At 38.8% G+C, this 21,989-nt stretch overlaps 1 long non-coding RNA gene across 1 annotated transcript in view; it reads right to left on the reverse strand.

Moving 5' to 3' along the window:
• The window catches only part of LOC141504504 (uncharacterized), a 142,740-nt gene that overhangs the window by 82,664 nt on the left and 38,087 nt on the right, over nucleotides 1–21,989 (reverse strand). Inside the window, exon 2 of the long non-coding RNA XR_012473390.1 lies at nucleotides 19,897–20,024. This is a non-coding gene — a long non-coding RNA (uncharacterized LOC141504504). The remainder of the gene's footprint in view (nucleotides 1–19,896; nucleotides 20,025–21,989) is intronic.

A 21,989-nucleotide genomic window follows, 5' to 3' on the forward strand; every position in this document is an offset into this window, starting at 1 on the left:
TTAGTTATGTCATTTTCTAAGTGAGGTCTTCCAGATATTCCCAGTTGCTAAAGCCTCGCCACTCCAGATTAACTTGTATTTACTGTGAATATATTTCTTTCTTTTTGTTTCTTTGTTTTTGTTTTTTCAAGGCAATGGGTTTAAGTGGCTTGCCCAAGGTTACCCAGCTGCCCCCTGTGAATATATTTCAATATTATATATCTGTGTTTGTGATGTCTCTATCTTTTGGCTGTTAGTTCCTTGGAGATAGGGACTATTTCAGTATTGTTTCTTTATTCCCCAAAAAGTTATTATTGCTCAGGCATTTTTCGGTCATTATGACCTCAGTTGAGATTTTCCTGACAAAGATTGCATAGTTCGCCATATCCTTTTCTAGCTCATTTTACAGATGAGCAAACTGAGGTAAACAAAGGTAAGTGACTTGACCAGGGTCACACAGCTATTTGAACTCAGGTCTTCCTGACTCCAGACCCTGGACTCTATTCATGGAGCATCTAACTACCCTTTATTGATTCATAGAAATCAATTAATTGGGTTGTGGGGAGTGATGACCAGAATTTAGGAAGCAACCCATTGTGTACTGTGCTAAGTAGTTCAAGAATATTACCTCTCTCCAATTGATAAATGGTCAAAGGATATGAACAGACAGTTTTCAAATGAAGAAATTAAAGCTATATATATATATATAATCATATGAAAAATGTTCCAAATCATTATTGATTAGAGAAATACAAATTAAAATAATGAGGTATCACCTCATACCTATCAGATTGGCCAAGATGAGAAAAAGGGAAGATGATCAATGTGGGAGGGGTTGTGGGAGGATTGGGACATTGATCCATTGTTGGTGGAATTGTGAACAGAATCATTTTGGAGAGCAATAAGGAACTATGCCCAAAGAGCAATAAGACTGTTCATACCCTTTGACCTAGAAATTTCATTTCTAGGTCTATATTCAGAAGAAATTATAAAAATTGGGGAAAGTCTGACATGTTCCAAAATATTTGTAGCAGCTCTTTTTGTAGTGCCAATGAGGGGATGCCTATCAATTGGGGAATAGCTAAACAAGTTATGGTACACAAATAGTATGGAATATTATTGTTCTAAAAGAAATTATAAATAGTTGGACTCTAGAGAAGCATGGAATGACTTACAGGATCTGATGCTGAGTGAAGGGAGCAGAACCAAAAGAGCAATGTACACATTAACAACAACATTATGAGATAATCAACCTTAGAGGAAGCAGCTCCTCCTAGCAGTTCAGAGAGCTAGGACAACTGTATTAGACAAGTTATGGACAATGTTATCCCCATCTAGAGGAAGAGAAACTAAACAAAACAAAAAAGAAAAACCAACCCTTCAGAATCTGATGAACACTTTATAAAAAGTTATCTCTTATATATATCTCTTTCTTTTAATCCTAATTCCTCATACCAAAAATGACCAATATGTAAACATGTTTATCCAAAATATGTACCTACAATGCCAAATTGTCTATTTGTCACTGAAAGGAGTGGGGTGGGAAGGAAGGGTGGAAGGAAATTTTGTAACTTAAAAATATGCACGTGCATATAGATGAAAATTAACTAATTAATTTAAAATGAAAAAATATATAAATTTTTCAATAGTTGCCTTTGATAGATAGACAGATAGATAAGATAAATAGAAAGAAACAGGGATGATATTAAAGCTATCTCACAGGATTGTTGTGAGGACCAAATGAGATATTTCATATAAAAAATATTGCAGATTATAAAGTGTTATAAAAACTCCACCTATCAGAGAAATAGGAAAGCTTTATTTTTAAGCTAGCATAAGTATCAAGGGTATCCAGAGTCCAAGTTAAAGATGGGTATGATATCATTTGCAACGATGAATCCATGGTGGCAGATTTCCAAGGGAAAGTCATTTACCACATTTTCTATATTAAGGTGCTTTTTGACAAGATCATCTATAATGAAATTATTCCACAGTAAAATTTTGCTCCACAGTGGAAAACCTTGCTTTGTTCTATAACATCTCTTACTTCTTCCTCAGTTCTTGATCTCTTGATTAGCTTTTGTGATCTTACTCATTATATTGCCTTATTTTGGCTTGTTAGCAGGTTTTCAAACTACAGTCTTTTTTATTTGTGCCTTAGAACTAAGCCCATGGGTATGTCTTTATTTGAAGTTATGGAATCTAAATTCTGTGATGGTACTTGGAAAGGACTGCTCTTGTCAAAATTTGGCCTGGTTGGCTGCAAAGCCTAACGCTGTCATGAAAGAATGAGAGAAAAAGGCTTTGCATAAAAGAACAGTGTATCAATTCTGGTTGGTTTTTTTTTAGATTTTTCAAGGCAAAGGGGTTAAGTGGCTTGCCCAAGGTCACACAGCTAGGTAATTATTAAGTGTCTTTGGTCGGATTTGATCCCAGGTACTCCTGACTCCAAGGCCAGCATTCTATCCACTGCCCCACGCCACGTAGCAGCCCCTTTGTTTTTGTTTTTAATGAGTGTGTGTGTGTGTGTGTGTGTGTGTGTGTGTGTGTGTGTGTGTGTGTGTGTGTGTGTGTTTGGGGCTTCAGGCTATGGAACCCTCAGACTAGATTCCACAGCCAGAACTCCAGGCTATGGAAATTTACTGAAGCAAGAGACATCCAGAGCCAGAGATGGAAAACAAAAATCTCTGTAGGAAGAGCAGAGGGGAAAAAGGGGGGTAAAAGGGGGAAAGGAGAGGACAAGTGTTTAGGCTAATCATAAAGCTCAGTTCTACTCCCCTCTTATCTGCCCAGAGATTCAGACTAAAGAAATCAAACCTGTAACTATTGAGCAGCTCTATGGTCTGCAGGAGCCAGGCCAGAGAACTGAGAAACAGTGGCAGCAGAACAGACCCTGGGAAAGGACCTCGGGTATGGGGAGGGCTCCATTAAGCTTTGGAGAAATAATTCAGCATTTAGCTGGGAATAGTTCTCTTCCCCCCAAAAGGCACTGGGGGCAGAGATCTAGATTGGATTACTTCTAATTATCTAGTATGGGAGGAACCTGATTTAAGGTACAGCTTCCCAAGGAAATCGCAATTACAGGTTTAAAAAAAAATTGAAATTAGGGGGGCTAGGTGGTGCAGTGGATACAGCTCCAGCCCAGGAGATCAGGAGTGCCTGAGTTCAAATTCCACCTTAGACACTTAATAATCACCTAGCTGTGTGGCCTTGGGCAAGCCACTTAACCCTATTGCCTTGCAAGAAAAAAAAAAAACAACCTAAAAAAATAGAAATTCCCGAATTTTTCTCAGGAAGAAGAAAACTTAAAAACCTTGACATAAGTAAATAAATCAATTGGGAAAACATTAACAGTAGAAATAAATGCAATCCCTTGATATAGTAAACTAATTCAAACATCTATAGATAAATATTGGGAAACTAATGCTAGATGAACAGAGGATCCTGTGGAATGTGAGGAAAGCACAGAAGCACAAATATATTGTTTCTGAGGAGTTTAAAAGAGAAATGAGAATAATGAGAACAGAATTTCTGACCTGTACATCAAAAATAATGGACAGAATAGAAAAATTTGATTGGCAAGTTTCATTAAAGATCCAGAAGAGAGAAAATAAATTGAGAATGAAAAATATCAAAAGAAAGTCAAAGTAATAATGTTAAAAAAGAAAATGAGCTCATTAACTAAGTAAAATATACTTATCTTGAAGACAGGGTGTATAAACACCTAAGGATCATAAATGTCTCTTAAGAACACTACACGACCAAAAAATCTGAATAACTTAATGCAAAAATAAATACAAGAAATGCCTAGGACTTCTGAACATAGAAATTGAAAGACATTCAAAAATAAAGGAGAAGAAATTAAAATAACATAACACTATTCTGCACCCACCAGAATATTCAGGAGAGAATGAAATAATGTATTCTGAGTGTCTATTATTTACCAGATAATTTTAACTGCTTTTGAAATTATTCAATTGTCTCTTACTTTGTGACCCTATTTAGGATTTTCTTGGCAAAAATCTTGGAGCTATTTTACAATTTCTTCTCCAGCTCATTTTATAGATGAAGAAGCTGAGGCAAACAGGGTTAGGTTAAATGACCTATCCAGGGTCTAAAGCACAGCTAATAAGTACTTGAGGTCAAATTTGAATTTAGATCCTCCTGATTACAGGGTGAGTTCTCTATCTACTACACTACCTAGCTGCCCTGAACTCTCACAACTTTAATTGTGAATGAATTAAACAATCCAATAAATGAAAAAGAGCGAGAGATTGCAAATAAATGTAAAAAAAAGCAGAAAATATTAATACATCTTGTAGGAGATAATAGAATAAAAATATCATTGGTTCAGGATACAAGCAAAATATATAGATTCAAATGGATAATTAATAATGAAATTCTAAATAATAAATGAGTCAAAGTGTAAATCACAGAAACAATAATTATGTGAAAGAAAATTACATTGACTAACATGTCAAAATTTCTGGGCTGCAGCTAAAGCAATCCTGAGGGGGGAAATTATATTCTTACAAATATATATGTTAACAAAATAGAAAAGGAGAAGATAAATGAACTGAAATCCATAAAAAAATTAGAAAAATCAACAGATAAATCTACAATGAATAAAGAAGAGGAAATATTAGAAATTAGAGAACAAATAGGTAAATTGGAAAAACTTATTGATTAATAAAATTAAAGATTAGTTTTATGAAAAGATTAATTAATTGATAAACCTTTAGGGATTCTAATTAAGAAGAAGAGGGAAGGGAATGGCTAGGTGGTGCAGTGGATAGAGCACCGGCCCTGGAGTCAGGAATACCTGAGTTCAAATCCAGCCTCAGACATTTAATAATTACCTAGCTGTGTGGCCTTGGGCAAGCCACTTAGCCCCATTTGCCTTGCAACCCCCCCCCCCCCAAAAAAGAGGGAATGATAAAATACAAAATTCTCTGTCTGGCATTTAAAGCTTTTTATAATCTGGTTCTATCCTACCTTTCCAGGCTCATTATACATTATTATCCTCATTTATTTGATGAATTTCTCCATACTTGGAAGGTCTTCCTTTATGCCCTATTTCTCTTGGAACTCATAGCATTCTTCAAAAAGTATCACAAAACCTACATTTTTTCAAATATCTATCTTGATATTCCACCCACTGGAAAGCTAGGTGTCGCCTGAAGTCAGGAAAACTCATCTAGCCTCAGAAATTTTCTAGCTATGTAACCCTTGGCAAATCACTTAATACTATTTGCCTCAGTTTCCTCATCTATATAATGAGCTGAAGAAGGAAATCACAAACCACTTCAGTATCTTTGGGAAGAAAACCCCAAAAGGGAGTCAGAAAGACTCAGGAGTGAATGAATAACAATAAATGTTTTCTACTTTATCACTACATATTTTTTTGCATATATCCTAAATCAACTCACCTATAAAGTGTTGTGTCATTCCAGCAGATTATAATCTTTATGGGCAAAGACGCTTTTGTGCATATTTCACTGATCAAACTTTTTATTTCTTATCCACTACCAAACAGTTTTAACACAGCTTTGTATTCAGGTTTGAGATTAGATTCAACTAGCCCTCCTTCCTTTCTATTTTTTCATTGATTCCCTTTGTATTCCTGACCTTTTAAAATTATTTTTCCCCTAGCCCTGTAGTCCTTTGAACATGTCTTTAACATGACACTGAGTAAGTAAATTAATTTAGGTAGTATTTTCATTTTTAATGATGTCAACCCAGAATACCCAGCAACATTAATATGTTGTTTCATCACATTAGTTAATATTTCTCCATTTATTTAGATCTGCCTTTATTTAAATACTTCTTGTGGGTGTGTTGGCAAGTAGATGCCCAAATATTTTATACTGGATTGGAAATTCTTTTTCTTTCTCTTCCTACTAGATTTTAGAAATGAAAGTGATTTGCATTGATTTATTATCAATCCTGCAACTTATCTGCAATTGTTAATTGTTTCAATTAGTTTTTTAGTTAACTTTCTTAGATTCTCTAAGTAAACTATAACATCTGTAAAAAGTTGCAGTATTATTTCCTCTTTGCCTATGCATATACCTTAGATTTTCTTTTCCTTACTTATTCTTTAGCTATCAAAGTACAATACTGAATAGTAATGGTGATGAGACTTTCTTCCTTTATCCCTGATCTTACAAAAAAGGCTTCTAGCTTATCCTCATTATAGATAATGTGATTTTTTCTTTTAGGTTTTTGCAAGGCAAATGGGGTTAAGTGGCTTGCCCAAGGTCACACAGCTAGGTAATTATTAAGTGTCTGAGACTGGATTTGAAGCCAGGTACTCCTGACTCCAGGGCCAGTGCTTTATCGACTGCGCTACCTAGCCACCCCAATAATGTGATTTTTTTTTTAAAGAAAGATATTATTTATCATTTTAAGGAAAAATTCCAAATTGGAAGTTAGTATGGCAGAAACTTGGATTGGATCAATATCTCACACTCTATACCAAGATAAGCTCAGAATGGGGACAAGATTTAGACATAAAAGACAATATTATAAGCAAACCAGGAGATCAAGGAATAGTTTCTCTGTCAGATCTATGGGAAGGGAAGCAGATGACCAAGGAAGAGATGGAGAACATCATTAAAAACAAATTAGGTCTTTTTGTGGGAGGGCAGAGCCAGGATGGCAACAAGAGAGGATCCTCTATTAAGCACTCTCTCATAAAACTTCAAAACTAAGGACTCTAACTAAACTTTTGAGAGACAGAACCCACAGAGGGACCCAGTGAGGCAGTTCTCCAACTCAAGGTAACCTGGAAAAGAGCAGAAAAGCTCTGCTCCTCAGGGTTGGAGGGGCGGCCTGCCAGAGGGGTGCCCCACCAGAGCCAAAGAACTTCAGCCTTCCGGAGGCAGCCCCAGGGCACTGGAAGCCGCAGCTCACAGCAGCAGGGCGTTTCCTGACCTATGCCCCAGGGAGCACCTGGCACAACTTGGGGGACAAGTGGGGGACCTCTGCCAGAGCGAGCACGTGGAGCCCAGCCCTCAGGACACACAACAAGCAGAGTGGTCACAAGGCAGCCCAGATCCAAGAACAGGAAGCAGAAGCCCTAAGCAGGAGCCCCCAGGGCATGAGCATGCTGAGCCTAGGGAGGGAGCAGAGAGTGCCTGCCCAGCTCTGTCCTCTATCCCTGGAACAGGACACTGGGCTTCTGACTGCATTTAGAACCTGATCGCAGTCTAGGCCCCCCCACAGAACAGCAGGACCCCCCCCACCTCAGCCCTGTGGCAGAGGGGGGCACGTATGGTCATTCACAGACCAGGAGGGAGGACAGAGCCTCACATACTGAGACCCTCGTGGGGGTGTCCCAAAAGCTTAGGAAGCACCCCCAAACCAGGCTCAGTCTGGGAAAATGAGCAAGCAGAGAAAAAAAGAGCAACACCATTGAGAAATATTTTGCCTGTGAGCCCAAGAAGGATCAAAACACTCAGTCTGAAGACGAGGAAGCACAAGCTCCTGCATCTAAAGACTCCAAGAAAAACAGAAATTGGGCTCAGGCTAAAAAAGCAAATGAGGGAGATAGAAGAAAAACTGGGAAAAGAAATGAGAGAGATGCAGGAAAAACATGAAAATAAAGTAAGAAGCTTAGTCAAGGAGATCCAAAAAAATGCTGAGGAAAATAGCATGCTAAAAACCAGCTTAGGTCAGATGGATAAAACAGTTCAAAAAGTTATTGAGGGGGCAGCTAGGTGGTGCAGTGGATAGAGCACTGGCCCTGGAGTCAGGAGTACCTGAGTTCAAATCCAGTCTCAGACATTTAGTAATTACCTAGCTGTGTGGCTTTGGGCAAGCCACTTAACCCCATTGCCTTGCAAAAAAAAAAATTATTGAGGAGAAGAATGCTTTAAAAAACAGAATAGACCAGATGGAAAAAGAGATAAGAAAACTCTCTGAGGAGAATGAATCCTTCAGACAAAGAATAGAATTCAGGGAGATTGATGAATTTACCAGAAATAAGGAATCAATACTCCAAAACCAAAAAAATTAAAAATTAGAAGAAAATGTGAAATATCTCATTGAAAAAACAACTGGGGCAGCTAGGTGGCGCAGTGGATAAAGCACTGGCCCTGGAGTCAGGAGTACCTGCGTCCAAATCCAGTCTCAGACACTTAATAATTACCTAGCCGTTGTGGCCTTGGACAAGCCACTTAACCCCATTGCCTTGAAAAAAAAATCTAAAAAAAACTGATATAGAAAAACAGATTTAGGAAAGATAATTTAAAAATTATTGGAATACCTGAAAGTCATGATCAGGAAAAGAGACTTGACATCATTTTCAAAGAATTACTACAGGAAAATTGCCCTGATAATCTAGAAGCAGAGGGCAAAATAGAAATGGAGAGAATCCACCAATCCCACCGAGAAAGAGATCCCAAAAACCAACCCCTAGGAATATTATAGCCAAGTTCCAGAACTCTCATGTCAAAGAGAAAATATTACAAGCAGCCAGAAAGACACAGTTCAAATATCATGGAGCTGCAGTCAGGATCACACAGGACTTAGCAGCAACTACATTGGAAGCTCGTAGGGCTTGGAATATAATATACCCGAAGGCAAAAGAGCTTAGAATGCAGCCAAGAATCAACTACCCAGCAAGGCTGAATGTCCTTTTCCAGGGAAAAAGATGGACTTTCAATGAACCAGGGGAATTTCAAATGTTCCTTTTGGAATGGCCAGAGCTGAACAGAAGGTTTGATCTTCAGATACAGGACTCAGGTGAAACATGGAGATTGGAGGAGAGGGGGTAAATATGAGGGACTTAATGAGGATGAACTGCATGTATAGAAAAATGATACTGATAATATTCATATGAACCTTCTCAGTTAATAGAGCAGGTAGAGGGAGCTTTTATAGTTGAAGCACAGGAGAAAGCTTAATTCGAAAATAAAATATGGTGTAAAAATGGAGTCAATAGAAAAAAAGGGAAATGTAATGGGAGAAAGAAAAAGGAGAGGAGGAATAGGCCAAGATATTTCATATAATAAGATTTTTCTTTATTACAATGAGCTATTGCAATGATATGGAAGGGGGAAGGCAAGGGGAAATGAGGGAACCTTTGCTCTCATCAGAGGTGGCTAGTTGAGGAAACAGCATATATATTCAATGGGGTATAGACATATGGAGTAAGAAGGAGAGAGGGAGGACAGGGGGAAGGGGTGGAGATGTAAATGAAGGAGAGGATGGACCATGGGGGGAGAGTGGTCAGATATAACTCATTTTCTTTTTTACTTCTAGCAAGGGACTGGGATTGGAAGGCCTGCCCAGGACCATAGGGCCAGGTGGATGCTGGACCTAAGGGGTGGTATGGGGCTTGGGGCCTCTTGGCCCCAGGACCAGGGATCTGTCTGCTGTGCCACTCAGCAACCCTACAGCAGAGTCAGAGTGAAAGGAGAGTGAAAATATAGTACATGGTAGTGGAGAAATAAGAAAGGAGGGAGTTGCGATCAACAATGGCAACAGTGGAAAAATACAGAAGTAACTTTTGTGATGGACTTATCATAAAGAATGTGATCCACCCGCAACAGTGTTCTTAGTGTTGGAACACAGACTGAAGCACATTTTTTATTATTATTATTTTTGGGGAAGGGGGTTCAGGGCAAATATGGCTGGGTGGCCTGCCTGGGGCTGCATAGCAGGGTGATCGTTGGGTGTCTGAGGCCGGATTTGAACCCAGGTGCTCCTGCCTCAAGAGCCAGTACTCTGTCTGGCACCTAGCCGCCCACCCCTACTATTATTACTATTTTATTTTATTTTGGGTCTTTTTTTTCCTTTTTTTTGTTTTTTGCAGGGCAGTGGGGTTGGGATGGTTTGCATGTCACACAGCTGGAGGATTGCTGGGGGCTGGATATGGGCTTAAGTGCTCCTGGCTCCAGGGCTGGTGCTCTGTCCAATGCGCCATCTGGCCGTACCTACAATTATTACTATTATTTTTTTTAATTTTAATTTTAATTTTTTTCTCTCCCCTTTACTTTATCACTCAAGCGAGTCTATATTTTTTCTGGGAAGGGGGTATTTTGTTTACTCTTAAACAAGAATATTTTATTAATGTATAAAAATATTATTTGTACAAAATGAGAATAAATAAATATTAAATAAAAATTAAAAAAACAAATTAGATAATTTTGATTACATTAAATTAAAAACTTTTGCACAAATAAAACCCACTGTAACCAAGATCAAAAGAAATGTAGTAAATTGGGAAACAATTTTTACAACTAGTATTTCTGACAAAGGACTCATTTCTAAAGTTTAGAGTACTGAGTCAAATTTATAAAAAAAAAGCCATTCCCCAATTGATAAATGGTCAAAGGATATGCAGAGGCAATTTACAGGTGAGGAAATTAAAGCGATTCATAGTCACATGAAAAATTACTCTAAAATCATTACTGAGTAGAAAAATGCAAATTAAAGCATCTCTGAGGTACCACCTTACACCTATCAGACTGTCCAATATGACCAGAAAAGGCAATGATTAATGCTGGAAGGGATGTGGGAAATCTAGGATACTAATGCATTGTTGGTGGAGCTGTGAATTCATCCAACCTTTCTAGGGAGCAATCTGGAATTATGCCCAAAGGGCAATAAAAATGTGCATACCCTTTGATCCAGAAATACCACTACTGGGTCTAGACCCTGAAGAGATCATGAAAAAGGGTAAAAACATCACTTATACGAAAATATTCATAGCAACCCTGTTTGTGGTGGCAAAGGATTGAAAATTGAGTGAATGTCCATCAATTGGGGAATGGCTGAACAAATTGTGGCATATGTATGTTATGGAACACTATTATTCTATTAGAAACCAGGAGGGATGGCCTTTCAGAGAAGCCTGGAAAGACTCGCATGAAATGATGCAGAACAAGATGAACAGAACAAGAACATTGTACACCCTAACATGGGGGGTAATGATCAACGTTAATTGCCAGGGGCCAAGAAGCCCCCATAAAAAGAGCAAATAAATTCCAGACATACCAGGAGCCAAGAAGCCCCCTGTCAGATAAGATAAAAGGAGCAAACAAAATTCCAGGCATACCAAGGGCCAAGATAAAGGAAGGTCACCCTCCATTATCAAGAACAAACTGACCACAGACTATCCCTTCTCTCAGGCCAAGGCATACCAACTCCACCCCTAAGCTAATCCCCTTGTTCCTTCTCTACAAAATATAAGCAGGTATTTTTCTCAAATAAACTCAGACCTTATCCACCATCCTTGGGTCTCACTCTCCTTATTCTCACCCATTCCTTTTCAGGCTGGGTCCTCCTCGACACCCCACTTTTCTGCCCCGCGGGTCGGGGCACGTGGCGCCCATCGTGCGGCTCGAGGCACGGACTCTTGCCAGGCAGACCCCATAAAGAAGAATCGTCGCGACCCCCTCTGATCGCGACCCCCTCTGATCGCTCCGGAGAGCCCCACGAACAGGTAAGTGACGTCTGCCTCATTCTTTTCTCATGGGTTCCAAGCTGTCTAAATAACAGGTCTTTATACGGGACCTTAAACTGGCACTTAAAGACAGGAGAGTTAAAGTAAAGAAAAAGGATCTTGTTAGATTCTTCCTTTTTATAGATGAAGTATGCCCGTGGTTTCTGGTAACAGGACCTGAGATCCACCCAGGCAAATGGCAGAAAGTAGAAAGAGATCTTAATCAGAAATTGAAAATAGAAGGACCCGATGCCGTCCCTGTTTCAGCCCTTTCTTACTGGGGTCTTATAAGAGACATAGTGGAAAGTGCAACCAGGGACCCCACAAAAAAACAGCTTCTTTCAGTTGCAGAGTCCTGCCTTCACCCTCTTTCGCGTACAGCCTCTATAAAGTCTTTGAAAGAAGAGGAAGCGAAGCCCCCTAAAACTCCAGCTAGATCTCCCTCAGCAGCTATTGAAATCCCCCCAAGCAAATCCCTCTATCCTCCTCTCCCTTCTGAGATAACACCAGCAGAGGAGCCCATAACCTGCCCAGTGTTTACAAGAAATAAGAATCTCCAGCCCAGTCCAGAGATGGACCCAGATTCAGAGCCTCTAGACCCAGGCGATGAGGCAGAACTTGAGGAAGAAGCTGCTAGATATAATAACCCAGACTGGCCCCTAGCCTCCGCTCCCCCTCCATACCTAACTGCCCCTGCCTTCCTGCCCCTGGGGCCTAATGCCCCCTTTAATCTCTCCGCACTAGAAGCCATCTCCTGTGGGGGATATCTTCTCCCCTCAGAGTGGCTCAGGGTCGTCCAGGCAGTACTTACACGAGGACAGTTCCTCACCTGGAAGGCTGATTTTTTTGATCATTGTCAAACCATTGCTTCAACTACCTATAAAACTTCTAAGGGAGCTTATGAAAAACCCTCAAGGACAGGGCATTGTAGAAAGAGCCCACCAAACGCTCAAAAACATGATTACTAAATTACAGAAAGGGTCAGAGACACTCTACCCCAAGATTTAACAATGCTAAAACTATTCTTAACCATGCCCTCTTTGTCCTCAATTTCCTCTCCCTTGATGCTAATGCCAAATCTGCAGCAGATCTCCTTTGGCATCCCACTACTGAACACAATTATGCACAGGCTATGTGGAGAGATCCCATCTCCAACAAATGGCAAGGACCTGACCCAGTCCTTATCTGGGGTAAAGGACATGCCTGTATTTATGATTCATCAGCTCAAAATGCTAGATGGCTACCCGAGCGTCTAGTAAAATCACATAATCCACCCAGGGAACCCCCTGAGGAATCCCCCTCTGTGCTCTCTTGTAGATAAAAGATCCAGCATGAAGGCACTCGTCCTGTGCCTGCTCCTTCCCCTGTCCTGCTCATACCAACTACTTAACTACACTTGGGTCAGTCGAAGATGCTCAAGGATTCTGCATCTGGAGTACCTCGAAAGTTGACTCCACGACACCCTGGCTTCCCCTGTACCCAGATCTTTGTCGATTATCCGAATGGAACAGTGGATGGGACGCAGTATGGGGGTCCGATGATCGCATGACAGGCTGTGGCTCTCAAGATAGAAAAGAGAGGCTTGGGACCCTCTCTTTTTATGTTTGCCCGGGATACCATCGCTCATCAGCCCCACAATGTGGTAGAACGGGGGACTTCTATTGTAAAAATGGGATTGTGAGATGACAGGAACTGGGTACTGGATCACCTCATTAATGCCTCTGTACAAGCTTTGACCCAGATACAGAATTCTTCATTGGAAGAATGCTGGATCTGCTATTCCTCTTCCCCTCCCTTCTATGAAGGTATTGCTCAATTCGGGAACATCACACACTCCAACAGAACAGATGATCTCAGATGGGGCACTGGGGAATCCCAAGGCCTCACTCTTGCAAAAATCTCTGGTCAGGGAAATTGTCTCCTTGGCCCACAAATGCTCCCCCCTCTTCAGCTAGACACAGTATGTAACCAAAGTACCCTTATTAACACTTCCTATAGATATGCTGTAGCCCCTCCTAATACCTATCTTGCCTGCTCCTCAGGACTAACCACCTTTGTGGACACCAAACAATTCCTTGAGAAAAAGGACTATTGTGTCCTTGTCTCCCTTTTTCCTCACCTAACTGTCCACTACCCGGAGGAATTCCTCCAATTTTGGGAACATGGAAGGGGTACCCTTATCAGAGACAAAAGAGAACCCCTGACAGCAGTTACACTCGCAGTCCTGATTGGACTTGGGTTTGTTGGCTCTGGTACAGGTATTGCTTCCTTAGTCTCCTCCAATGCACAGTACACCCAGCTTAGCTCCGCTATTGATAAGGATCTCTCAGAACTTCAAGCAGGGCTAGAACACCTAAAAGATTCTGTTCCCTCTCTAGCTGAAGTAGCATTACAAAATAGATGCGGTCTTGATTTGTTATTTTTACAACAGGGGGGCTCTGCGCGGCACTAAAGGAAGAATGCTGTTTTTTTAAGGATAAACTTGGCCTGGTAGAAGACAGTCTGCAAAGGGTTAAGGATAGCCTGGAAAAAAGAAAAAGGGAGAGAGAGAAAGGTGAGGGATGGTATAAAAATTGGTTTTCCACATCCCCCTGGCTCTCTACTCTGCTCCCAAGCCTTCTAGGCCCATTAATTGGCTTCCTAATTCTAATTTCTTTTGGACCATGGGCCTTCAGGAGACTGACCAACTTTATCAAATCCCAAATTGACTCAGCCCTTGGAAAACCAGTTTCGGTTTTATATCACCAATTGAAAAGCCAAGGGTCCTGTGAGGACCCCCAAATGGAACCCTTGAGGTTCGCTGCTCTTACACCTCGCCCACCTTGGTATGCGCGCCTCTGCTCAAGGAAAGGCACCCCCTAAGGGCTGCAGTGATACCCAATGACGGGATTTAGTGCAACTCCATGACTTGGGAACATCAGATCCTACAGGAGATAACAAGGACCTTGCTAAGGTCCCCTCCTGGTCACGGATACCAAGCATGAAAACCAAGTTGCACAGCCTAAGACAGGGATCCTGCCCATAAATTTAAAATAAAAAAGGGGGACATGCCAGGGGCCAAGAAGCCCCCATAAAAAGAGCAAATAAATTCCAGACATACCAGGAGCCAAGAAGCCCCCTGTCAGATAAGATAAAAGGAGCAAACAAAATTCCAGGCATACCAAGGGCCAAGATAAAGGAAGGTCACCCTCCATTATCAAGAACAAACTGACCACAGACTATCCCTTCTCTCAGGCCAAGGCATACCAACTCCACCCCTAAGCTAATCCCCTTGTTCCTTCTCTACAAAATATAAGCAGGTATTTTTCTCAAATAAACTCAGACCTTATCCACCATCCTTGGGTCTCACTCTCCTTATTCTCACCCATTCCTTTTCAGGCTGGGTCCTCCTCGACACCCCACTTTTCTGCCCCGTGGGTCGGGGCAGTTAATGGATTTGCTCATTTCATCAATACAATAATAAGGGACAATTTTAGAGTACCTGTGAAGGAAAATGCCATCTGTATCTAGAGAAAAAACGTAGAGTTTAAATAAAGACCAAAGTCTATTACCTTCAATTTTTTTTAATGTCTTGTGTACAACATAATTTTGCTATCTCTAATATTTTATTTTTTCCACAAGAATATGATTTCTCAACACATTCAATTTTGATCAATGTATAGCATGGAAACAATGTAAAGATTATCAAACTGCCTTTTGGTGGGGGAGGGGGGAAGGGGGAAATTGAAAAATTCAAAACCTTACAAAAAAATGATAGGTAGAAACTACTATTGTATATAATTGGCAAAGTAATAAAGTATTTTTTAAAAAAAGAAAAATTCCATTTCTTCCTATGCTTTTTATGGGTATTGCATTTTGTAATAAAACATTTTTCCATCATACTAAAATAATCATATGGTTATTTTTGTCATTAATATGCTCAATTATGATTCTAGTTTTCCTAAAATTGAACCATCTCTGTATTCCTGGTATAAATCTAGCCTGATTGTAATATAATGATCTTTGTGATATATTATTAGTCTCCTTAACTAATAATTGTTTTTAGGGTTTTTTTTTTTTTGCAAGGCAAACGGGGTTAAGTGGCTTGCCCAAGGCCACACAGCTAGGTGTGTCTGAAGTCAGATTTGAACCCAGGTACTCCTGACTCCAGGGCCGGTGCTTTATCCACTGTGCCACCTAGCTGCCCCTAATAATTTATTTTAAAGAATTCTTTAGGAAAACTCTTTTCTGCCCTCCATTTCTACTTGGATCTTTCTTAGTTTTTGTGTCTGAGTTCTGGTGATTATTTTTTTTTATCTTGTGTATATCTTGCTGGTACTGATTTATTTGTATATTGTCTCCTTCATTGGACTATGAGCTCTTTGACCATAGGGACTTTCTTTTCAACCAGCTGATAAACATTTTAACATTTACAGTGTGCCAAGCTCTGTGCTTCCCTAGGGGGATACAAAAAAGAAATAAGTAAATATATTCAAAAGACTGAAAAAAAAGAGAAGAAAAGATGAAATATATGAAGAACAATTCAGATTCTTCTTGGTTAAAGATTTAAGGCTATATTTGTGACATAGAAGGAATTTCAAAGGACTCCTCTACCTTTTTTTTTTTTAAACAGTTCATGTTGTACTGGAATTAATTGTTCTTTTAAAATGTTTAATAGAATTCACTTGTAAATCCATTTGATACTGGGTATTTACTATCAAAAAAAGTACTGTTATAAATATCTCATTTGACTTTTAAAGCAATTTTTTGCTTTTTACTTTAAACTATTTAGCTTTTTCTTGGAATTCTTGTTTCGTTTGTATACAATCTACATGGGGGGGGCTGTTTTGCTTTTAGATATTTTCAAGTCATTCTCCTTTGTATTTGTGTCTTGAACTTCTCTGTCACCACAATAGCTCTTAATTGTTGGTTCTTTTTCATTTGCTCATTCTTCCAATCTATTTCTTGATTTTGGACTTTAGGTTAGTGATGGATTCTGTACCATGCTAAGAGGTAACCTTTGGCCTGAGTTTCTATCCTTTTATATTTTACTTTCTTTTTTAGTTTTTAGTTTTATTTTGTTTTGTTTTGTTTTTTGCAATGCAAATGGGGTTAAGTGGCTTGCCCAAGGCCACACAGCTAGGTAATTATTAAGTGTCTGAGGTCACATTTGAACTCAGGTACTCCTGACTCCAAGGCCAGTGATCTATCCACTGCACCACCTAGCCACCCCACATGTTTAGTTTTAAGTTACAAAATTTCCTTCCATCCTCCCTTCCTACCCCCTCAGGGACGAGTCAGTCAGTATAGCATTGTACATACATATTTTTGATAAATATGTTTACAGATTAGTCATTTTCGATATGAGGAATTAGGATTAAGGAAGAGATACATAAGAGATAATTTTTATAAAGTATTCATCAGATTCTGAAGGTTGTTTTTGTTTTGTTTTGTTTTGCTTTTCTTCCTCTGGATGGGGATAACATAGTCCATGGCTGGTCTAATACAGTTGTCATAGCTCTCTGAACTGCTGAGAGGAACTGTTTACATCAAGTTTGTTCATCTCACAATGTTGATATTAATGTGGACATTGTTCTCTTAGTTCTGCTCCCTTCGCTCAGCATCAGAACTTGCAAGTCATTCCATGCTTTTCTTTAGTCCAACCATTTATGTTTTCTTATAGAACAATAGTATTCTATAGTATTTATGTACCTTAACTTGTTTAGCCATTCCCCAATTGATGGGCATCCCCTCAATTTCCAATTCTTTGCCACTACAAAAAGAGCTGCTATGAATATTTTGGAATATGGGACCTTTCCTTTAGTGTTTTTTTTTTTTAACATTTGACAATTTTGGACCCACAATTAAAGATTAAAAGCTAAAGGTTAGAATTGCTTCAATGCTTTGTTCTTGAGATGAAATTCACATAGCTACATTTCCAGAACTTCGTTTTTGCTCAGTACCCAGCTAGTGCCCTCACTGACTAGTTACTGCTCTTTTCCACCCTGACTCAGATCAGGGGAAGAGGCAATAGAGCTACCAGATGGTACCTACTCCTGCACCCAGAACTAGTTTAAAGATCTCCTGGTAGCTCTTTTTATCTACATGCTTCCTGCCCTAGTGGTCTGTCTCAGCTTTCTTTTCATCCCTGCCATTGCTGCTATTGCCAATGCTCCTGACCAGTTCCCAGATGCAATGTCCACAAACCTCTCTGTCCTTCTAAGTTGGCCTAAGCCAGAAAAATGTCTCATTGTGACTTTTTCTGTGGCTTTATTGATCAAAATTTAGTTTATTACATTTTATAGGCCATTGTAGATGTCTACTGGGCAAGGTAAGGTAAAAATTTTTCCTCTTATTGTGCCATCTTGATTCTACCCCCAGTTTTATTATAGATGACTTCCTATCAGCCCAAACTGGTTATTTAGTCATTCCTGGCATTTGAAATGTCATCTCCTACCTCCAAGCATTCCTAGAACATGATCAATCTTCACCTTTGCCTTTAGATCCCTTATCTGTCTTCAAGGTTCAGCTGACATATCACCTTCTCTATGAAGTCTTCTCTTACTCTTTAAAATTTTTTTGCTATACCAAACTGTTATATCTTACTATATGTAACTAATTGGTCAATAGGGAGATTCAAATGACAACCATTAGCACTATATTATTCTGAAGTCATTGAATCATAGATCTACAGCAAAAACAGACCTTACATGTTATTTAGTCTAATCTCATTTTATAGAAAAGAAGACTGAGACTTAGAGAAGTAAGTGATTTATCTAAGTTCACACATGTACTAAGGGACAAAACCAGAATTTTAACTCAGGTAAACTGATTCTAAATTCAAATCTTTCCACTGCACCAAAGAACCTACAACTGAGCTAATTAGCCAAAATTGAAGAAAAGGCAATATATGAATACTAGTTGCCATATGATCTCCTAATGAGGGCAAAAAGAAAAGTAGAGATTTAGAGCAAATCTCTACCATGGTGCAGTGTGGTTTAAGTCATGGCCAGCTAGATTAAGCAGTGGATAAAGCAAGAGATCTGGAATCAGGAAGACTCATCTCCCTAAGTTTAAATCTCCTGGCTCAGGCATTTACTAGCTATATGAACCTCAGCAAGTCACTTAACCCTGTTTACTTCAATTGTCTCATCTATAAAATAAATTGGAGAAGGAAATGGCAAGCCACTTCAGTATATTTGCCAAGAAAATCCTAAATGGGTTCACAAAGAGATGGACACAATTGAAAAACCACACAATCCACTGTGAGTGAAAGATATTGATGCTGGTTCATCAGGTTATGAAGGATTTCTAATTTGCATCATTATGTCTGATATATAGAAGTTTCAAAATATAATCATACCAAGAAGATAGTTTATCCAGAAATATCTCTAGCTTTTTAATTGTTTTTCTTTCATTGTACATTCCCAGACAGAATGGAGTATCAACAGAGTAAACTACTTGTCTTGGACTGAGTTATGTATCTTCTTGCAATTTCCTAACCTTTATGTCTTCAATAAAACAAGATTTTAAGTCATCTTCAAAGTCTTTGCTCAGTAATTAAAAAGGACAATTTCCTTAGCCAATTTATTTGATGAGAGGGCAGCCTAATCCTAAAAGAGCAAAAATAAATATTGAAAACAATTGAGGGTTGGTAATTTGCAGAGGCATCCTAGCAGGAATTAGAAAATAGTGCTTTGTCTTCCACAAACTATTTCCAAACAGAACAAATGTTGTCTTATCTGCTATTCCACCTCACTCTCAGAAGAGTAAACCAGAAAGACCTGTGATAATAGATTTCAAACTGAAAATAAATTTAGCATCTTATAATACCTGAGGTCACCCACACTTGCACCTGCATTCCCCAGAAAATCTGTCTAAAGTTCAAGGTTTGGGGAGGGGGCATGTCATCTACATTCACCCAAAACTAGCCAGTCACTCAAGAAACAATTCTTAAGTACTCTTTATGTACTAGATACTGTGCTTAATGTTGGAGATACAAAGAAAGGCAAAAAATTGTTTCCTACTCTCAAAGAGCTCACCCACTAAAAGGATCCTGAACATGAAAATAACTAGGTACAAAGAAGATAAATAGATACAGGATAGTTGGAGGAACTGCAGAGGTGAAGGCTCTTGGCTCTGCTTCTGATTTTCCTACCTTTATTTTCATGCCTTAGACTTTCCTCAGTATCTAAGATGTCCTCATCCTCTAATCATGTTGGCCCCTTTCTCCCACTAATGTGATCTTCCCAGGGTCTCCATTTTAGCGAAGGGTCCAGTCTGGCCAAACTTAGTCCACTTCTGGGTCTACTTTCAATGTTCCAGACTTCAACTACATGCTCTCTTGAGGATATATTCCCTCTTATTTATCCCTCCTACCTCCCACACTTTTCAGCTTCTTTTTATGCATCCATTTTTCATTAGAACATAAGCTTCTTAAGGATAGGGTCAACCTTTTTTTTTTTTTTGCTTTTATTTGTACTTACCACTGTGTCTGGTCCAAAAAATGAGCTTGGTGAATACTAGTGGCCTTGCCTTTGCAGTAGGTGGGATCGGAAACTTCTATCTCATCCAGAAGGGGAGATAGATGAATTTTGACGGAAACCAGGGATGTCTAGGAGACAAGGAGGGAGAGCATTCTAGCTTTATGTGATGATCAATGCAAAGGCATGAAGATGGAGAAATGGAGTATACTGTGTATGGAACAGTAATTTCCACCAACTTGTTTCTTCTTACTAATCAGTCAGAGGATATGAGTTAGTTCAAAGCCAAGAAATGAAGTAACATAGTTACGCTGTGTTGATATTTTTAAAATAGTAACAAGATATTTTTCCCCTTTATTTTTAAAATTTCTTTCCAAAGATAGTTTTCAGCATTCATCCTTTTGCAAGCTTTTTATTTAGACATTTTTCCTACTACTCTCCCTTCTCTTCTTCCCCATGGCAGTGAACAATCTGGCATAGATTATACATGTACAATTGTGTTTAACATATTTCCATATTAGGCACAATAAGATATTTTTGTCATAAATGAAATATAATCTCCTACAAATATGCACACTAGCTATGGGAAAAAGGGATCAAAAAGAAGCACCACATATACAGAACATATATATCTAATGTGTACATAAAGAGAGCAGATCATGTCATTAGTACTTCAAGGTTATCAGTGTTGATCCTGCAGTCATTTCTAGTCATTTCTAGGTATATATTTTCTTCAAGACTTGTTCTGATAATTTTCTGGTTGTGATTAGATGTCATTATGTATGATAGTATGATAGTCAGTATGATAGTAGAAATTCTCTCTACTATGAGTTTCAGGAAAGAGTTCTCATCCAAGATACTACCTTTTCCTCCATAAGAAAAAGAGAACATTCTACATCTTTTTTCAGTTGAGAGTTCATGTTTAAGTTTTATATCTTTTGGCTAAAAAAATGCAAAGCTTTTATATACCCAATCATCAAACTATGAAAAAAACTGTCAGATGTCTTTTCTCCAGAAAGAGAGAAAGAGATCTGTGAAATACCAGAATTTCAGCCTCCAAGGACCGTACTCTGGGAATATATCTGCTGGTTAAGCTAAGGTAAAGCCAGCAGGCATGTAAGTCAATCTTTGAACTTACTTGCTCCTGCTTCCTAGGATCAATGTCTTTTTTTACTAAATCTCAAACTGATTTAAGCTTATAAAGTACTTATAACTCTTGTTTTATTACTAGTTGCCAATATGCATTGCCTCAAATGATTTTAAAAACCACAAAAGATTGTTTGAATCTGGGACCCTATGATTTTGGATCTCTCATGTAAATGCAGATAGGGAGAGGAGAGAGAAAGGGAAAAAAAAGCAGGTATATCTCAATCATTTCTTCCAAAGTCTTGCCTTTATTATGTGTGTGTAACCAAAAGAGGCTTTCCAGGTATGATTCTACCTTAAAGAAATCATCTGATCTAAATTCTTCATTGTACAGGTTAAAAAACTGACAAGTCATGGCTGCATGGATAACAAATATCCATGCCGGTATTCAAACTCAGAGCCTTTAAATATAAATTCCCACATTCCACATTGCCACTTACAAATCACAAACTAAAAATATTTGATTTTATTTTTCCCCAAACAAATCATGATATGAAGTCACTATGATATACTGTAAAGAGCCCTGGAATAAGAAGATATGAGTTCAAGTCCTTGCTTCTGCACTTGCTAGCTCTTTCTGAGTCCATTTTTTCATATGTAAAATGGAAGTTGTATAATATATCTTAAAAGACTGACACGATACACTTCACAAGGCTATCATGAGAAACATGCTTGTTAGCTTTTAAAGCTCTGTAGAAATTCCTAAGCCTTCTACAATTTGGCTTCTCATTTTTTATTATTCCCCCCCTACATTCCAGGTAAACTAATCTAGTAGCTGATCCTTGAAGTCAACCTGTTTTCTTCTAGAAAATGCTTTTGGAAAATTCTAGAAAATTCTTCTATATAAATTCATTTTTGCCTTTCAAGGTCCTTCTGTTCTTTATGCTGCCTCTGCCCTCAAGTTTCTCTTGATCCTACAAGCAAGAAGTGATCTCTCCCTTCTCAATTTT

This window comes from Macrotis lagotis, chromosome 1 (genome assembly GCF_037893015.1).
Source record: "Macrotis lagotis isolate mMagLag1 chromosome 1, bilby.v1.9.chrom.fasta, whole genome shotgun sequence".
Classification (NCBI taxonomy): domain Eukaryota; kingdom Metazoa; phylum Chordata; class Mammalia; order Peramelemorphia; family Peramelidae; genus Macrotis; species Macrotis lagotis.